Source organism: Melospiza melodia, chromosome 19 (genome assembly GCF_035770615.1).
Source record: "Melospiza melodia melodia isolate bMelMel2 chromosome 19, bMelMel2.pri, whole genome shotgun sequence".
Lineage (NCBI taxonomy): Eukaryota > Metazoa > Chordata > Aves > Passeriformes > Passerellidae > Melospiza > Melospiza melodia.
The window spans coordinates 6,030,082-6,036,081 of NC_086212.1; the positions used below are offsets into that span (position 1 = coordinate 6,030,082).

The following is a 6,000-nucleotide window of genomic DNA, read 5'->3' on the forward strand; positions in this document are numbered from 1 at the left end:
TCCCAGGAGAAAAAAAAAAAAAAATCAAAAAACCCCAACTCTGACTGAACCTAGTTAGGGAGCTTGCAACACTGTGCTTTCTATTGTAGCTTTAACATTTTCTGCCATTGCTGCTGTGGACATTAAGTGAAGACTTTAAAGGAAGGGATTTTTAATCCCTAGGCAGGGACTGTGACAAACTTCTACCTGCAAGAAGAAGAAAGAACACGACTTATATCTTCTGTAATGTCCCATTTTTCCAAGGACCAATTCTCCACACTCACCCTAAACCTGTATTTTTTACAGAGATGCATTTAAGGCTGCATTAGTGCAGTCTTCATGCTGTTTTCATGCTGACACCAGCACCAGGGTACACATACCCACAGAGAGACTTTTAGGCTTTTGTCTTCTAAAGTTTTGAGTTCAGAGAGCTTTTCATGTTCAGAAACGGGAGATACTCACAATGCATATGTAATTGCAATTTGGGTTCATTTATTTATTTTTTTTTATTTATTTATTTCCATCAGGATGCTTCCTTGAGGCTCTTTAGCAGAAGGCCTGGCACTCCCAGCTTGCACACGCCAGCAGGTGCTGGTGACCACATTGCCCTGTAACATCAAAGCACAATTTCAATGCTCAGGAAGGTTGGCTTTTCTGCTCAGGGGGAAAATTTGCAGGTATTTATTTGTATGTAAAATCCTCTCCGTGCATTTTGTGTGGGCAAATGATGGGGCAAACCAACTGCTCCCCATTGTCTGCCTTCAAAAATATTCACTTTTTGAGCCATATTGAGCCTGCATGAGGTAGGTGTGAGCACAGGTGTGCCACACCTGCCCTGTGGGATTGAGGTCCCCTGCAGCCCCCTGTGCTCCCTGCCACTGTCCCACCCTGTGCCTGACCTCTGGGTGCTGAGAATGCACAGGAGGTGTCACTGCACAACAAGTGAAATGGGATTCACTTGCCAAGCAGAAGCAGAGGGGAGGACATGCAATTCCCCATGCACACATATCTCTGTTGGTGTTCTAAAAGCACACTTTGAGGGCATGTGTGATCCCTGCTGCAGAATGTATGGCTGTTCTCAGCCAGGCAGGCTCAGATCCTCTGCAGGTGACAGATTTGTGTGTCACTGCTGTGAGAGATAAACCCTGTGTAAATACAGCTCAGGGGATCTGTGTGAAGCAGCTCTGTGCTCTCCTCACACCCATCCACACCGGGCTCACTGGTGTCCCCACAGTGCTCACATTCACAGTCTCATCTGCAGCATATCAGCCTCGTTTTTGCTGAGGTGGGATGTGAAACTCCTGCTGCCTGTAGTCTGCATCCCTGCCAAACCCTCACCTGACATGCCCTGAGCACAACCCACCCTAAAAGCCCCCATCATTGTAGCATTAACACTTCTGAGATAACAACAACTGCCATCAGATATTGCCCCAAAGGCCTTTTCTGTCCTAGGAAGGGTCATGGTCACCAGCTGCCCCAGGAAAGAGGCAGGAAGCCATCCCAGGCAAAGGGAATATCATCCTCAGCCACACAGCTCCAGGGATCCCCTCAATGAGAAAGGCTCCTTGCTGCTCAATATGACGCCTGAAAAGAAGGGATGCTGCTCATTGTGAAGTTTGCATGGCTTTGCATTAGGTCAGCTCACTCAACTGCCTGCTGAAACATGACTGACCATCCTGGAGGATGCTGTCAAACCTTTGTGCAAAGCAAGACCTGAGCCAACCTCTAAAGTTTCTGAGAAACCAAACTAACTCCAGGGTGGGGAGGGGATTGTAGCCAAAGGACTTGCTGGACTATTTTCAAGAATATTCTTTGAAAACACAAGACCAAGAGAGAGAATGTGTGTGTGTGTGTGTCGGTGTCTGTGTGCGTCTGTCTGTGTGTGTACACACACATATACATCTCTTTCCTTCCCTTCCAACAGCTTTTCCTGCTCATCCTCTCCCTTAATTGAGATTTTTTAGCTCTGACAGTGGATTACAGCAGTAATTATTTTCTTGATCTCTTGCCACACACTCTCTTTCATCTAAACTATTTCACCCACTCACTTTTGTGCAACTAAATGAGACACAGCAAACATGTGAGTGGTGCATTCATGCAGCAGAGGGAAGGGGAAAATTCAAATTGGGGCAGCAGGGCTGTCTCCAGCCTTGCAGGACTCCATGGAAAGGGCTTTTGGGACTTTACATAGTTTCTTTTCATAGTTCTTCTCCCACTGTAATTTTTTCCCCCCTGTTCTAAAGACTGTTTCTAACGCTCATCATTACAGAACCCCTCATGGTACATAGAAATGAACCTAGATACTCTGTTAAAATTACTGGAAGGACATCAGAAGAACTCCTGACCTCTGAAGCTTGATATAGACCTTTCCTGGTAGTTTTCTTGTTTCTTTAGCCTGAGTAATCTGTCCAAAATAACTGCCATTGATTCATTTCTGTTTTCAGCAAAACACAGGTTGGGTTCTCTCTGGGGGAAAAAATATTTTGTCAGAAATATTTTGACTTTATTTCCAAACTGTGAAGTGCTTGCTAGTTCCTTTCTGTAATTATTATGCATTTTTACATGTCAGAGAGAACACTGAAATGAAAGGGATGAGCTGCTCTTGGCAAACCTGCTCTCCTTTCCTCATTGTTTCTTTTCCGTAGCTTAGGGAGGAATATATCATTTTGTACAAGAAGGGAAAATTCCTGCTATTTTCGGTGCTGTGAATGCTGGGAGTTCGATGACATGCAGTCACTGTGCTTGCCAATGCAACAGGACACCAGCTCAGCTGTACTTTTGGCTCAGTCCTGAGCTTTCTAGGAACCATTTCACAGCAGCACCACCACCACGGATGAGGAGCACGGGGGAAGGGGCAGAATCCTCCTGTTGAAACAACCCACGCTGGCTTTTTACACCTGCACCGAGCAGAATTTTGACAAACAAGACGCGAGGGAGGGCACTGCCAGCTCCCAGCGAGGAAGCACAGCCCTCCTTCGTGCGGGGGGTGTTGCAGAGACCCAATCTGGGCAGCCCTGCAGCTCCTGGCTCTGCTCCTGCCCGCTGCAGTTGGCACGGCGGGCTGCAGCTCCTGACACCTGTGCGTGCCAACGCTTGCGCTGCCTCTGGGAGCAGCTCAGCACCTGCTGAGGCATCGCCACCCGCCCTCTCACACCCCTCTGCAGGGCTGCTCCACTGGGGAAAGGCTTTTCTTGGGAAAGGCTTTTCTTCCTCCCCTCCACTTTGTGCCTCCCTCCGTGAGCGGCAATGGCAGAGGGCAGAATGGAGTTTGAGCCTTTGATGTTCTGCTTTTCAGCGTGGTGTCGCAGACATCTTTTCATGAAAAATCCTTTCCTTAGGGTTTTTCCTCCTGAGAAGCTGAGAGGCCTCGGGAACAAAATGTAAAAAATGGTTATCTGCTGCTGTGGAATGCAACAGGTGCATCTGTGATTGGTCTCGTGGTTGTTTCTAAATAATGGCCAATCATGACAGAGAGTCTGAGCCACAAACTTTTGTTATCATTCTTTCCTTTCTATTCTTAGCTCAGCTAGCCTTCTCATGGAACCTTTCCTTCTATTCTTTTAGTATAGTTTTAATGTAATATATATCATAAAATAATAAATCAAGCCTTCTGAAAAATGGAGTCAAAACTCTCGTCTCTTCCCTCATCCAAGGACCCCTGTGAACACTGTCACAGCGTGGCTTTATTGAATGTGGCTGGTGACAACCCAAAGTCCAGCTCTGCTGATTCTTTTTTAAGTTTTTTAAGTTTTAAAAGTTTTTTTACCAGGCTTTCCAGGCAGCAGCTCTGTGGAAATGTGGGAACTTTTCACCAGCAGTAGTTCCTTCACTGGCAGTCATTGAACACTACCTGCAATGAGAGAGCAACAGATCTGAGAGCTGGGCTTAGGCTGATGTCTGTTATCACCTTCCTCTATATTTGGAGGTATTTTTGTTATCTGGGAAAAAAACCCAAAAAAACAAAAAAAAACCCACAAAAAAACCCCACAAAAAACCAAAAAAACCAAAAACAACTCACCCTGAGTAAGTGTACATTAAAAAAGAATGCCTGACGATTTAGAGGATAAACATACAGTCAGCTTCTTACAGACATCATTAAAAGTGTCACTCTGGACATTTTCCTGGATGATTTTTTAGTTCCATGTATTTTATTCAGTAATAGGCTAGTCCATATGGAGACCACAAGAAGATTAGGCCTGGGATTTTAAGGATTCTCAGGGAGGGAATTTAAGGTAGGCTGTTCAAGCCACAATTGTTACTGAACCCAGAATGCTTCAAATTTTCCCTAATATCATAAATTGACTTTTATAGAACCATAAACATCAGGTCAGACAGCGCTTGCAGGGGTGCCAGTGGCAGTACTGACACCCTGCCAGGTGTGAGAGCTTCTAGAAACTGCATCCTGCAAAATGACTGACATTGGGATAGCAAAACCAGGTGAGAATCCAAACTCACAACTAGCATCACCTTGCACGGGCACGCTGGATGGCTAAAGGAAATTAATTATCCTTCATTGCTGTTACACTGTTACTAAACTGGTTATTAAGGTAAAAGGGAAATTAGCTTTGCTATTAAAAAGGTTTCTTGTGATGCTAGAACCATTCTTTACCTTAGTATTACCTTTCTGGGAAAGTAAACCACCTTCCTGAACAATACAAACCCAACAGTAGCATAAAAATAAAAGGTGAGAGGTGATGATTATTTTATTCAGTGTGGTTCCCTCACTTCCAGGTCCAGCATTATGATACCAGACTGGGTGTCAAACTCCCCAGCAGACATAGAGGAAATAGAAAAAATAGAAAATAGAAATAGAAAAGTAAGAGAGTGTTTCTCAAGCTGCAGAAAAGGTATTTGTATGGTTTCTAAAAAAATTACTAAAACTCTAAATATGGAGTTTCTGGGGGTGAATTAAACGGATCTGGTGTCACAGTAGCCCAGGTGAACATTTGCAAAACTGATCACTTAAAAAAATCAACATCTGCCCTACACACTGAGGTGCAAAAGCAGGAAGGAGGACTTACTCTGCTGAAAAAAAGTCATTTTCCCTGAGTGCATGTGCTCAGGCCGGGCTGGAGCCATCTGTTCTGGGGAGTGTGTCGCCTTACAGCGAGAGAGTGTGTGCACACAGGAGCGTGTGTTTGCTGCTCCCTGACCCAGAATCAGGCTGTTACATAAACCCTGGGATCATCAATAACCTCCCATTACAAACCAGCTCCTGTTCAACTCATTAAAGGATTGTGTCTCTGCCTGCTCTGACTCATTTAGCCTCTTTGGCATTCTTTCTGTTAACGAAGATAGCAACTCATTACTCCGCACAAGCTGGAACACCCATAGGTTAACTCGCTTTTCCCTTTTGAAATGAGTCTTGTACAAGGACATTGCAGCAGTTCCTCCTGCCCTGGCAAAGCAGGCACCAGGCCAGCCAGCAGCTGGATATTCTGACCTCAAATACATGATCTGAAATCATGGCTGGATGTATCTCAAGTACCCAGAGCTGGTTAATCCAGCAAACTTTCACCACCCTTGTGTCAAGCTCAGGTCCCGGCTTTATCATGTACGGCATTACATCACCTCCTTACAATGAAACATAAAATCAAGAATCCAAAAGCTGAGTCTCTCTAGGGCATTGGGAAGAACCAGTTTTCAGAGAGAAGCTGAGATGTGACCTTGTTTCTTTAATCTTGTGCCATATTGAATTAACTTGTCTGTAAGCAGTTTCATAACACTGACCTTTTTTCCTTCAACCAGCTCTACGTTTTACCAGGACAATGGGAGCAGCAAAAAATTCTTCCTTGGAAACCCTAGATTTTACTTCCTTGGTTCTTCTGGGCCACAACTCTTGTGTAATCTGCTGTTTTGCATGGAGCCTTGCTCTTCTCTCCCAGCAGCTCATCCCACAAAATCCACTGCAAATGCTCAAGGTCTGCTCAACAGACCGAAAGGTTCCTTCATTTCTGGGATTTTCTTGTCTCTTAATAGGCTTTGTGGGATTTGACTCTAAACCCAAAAAATCAGCCAAAC

The 6,000-nt window shown here is 44.8% G+C and overlaps 1 long non-coding RNA gene across 1 annotated transcript; it reads right to left on the reverse strand.

Moving 5' to 3' along the window:
- Window positions 1-500: 500 nt before the first annotated feature.
- On the reverse strand, window positions 501-5,122 carry LOC134426755 (uncharacterized). Its single transcript, XR_010030032.1, has 3 exons — window positions 5,001-5,122; window positions 3,746-3,829; window positions 501-587 (listed from the first exon to the last, which is right to left on the reverse strand). It is a non-coding gene; the product is annotated as an uncharacterized LOC134426755 (long non-coding RNA).
- Between the last annotated feature and the right edge of the window lie 878 nt (window positions 5,123-6,000).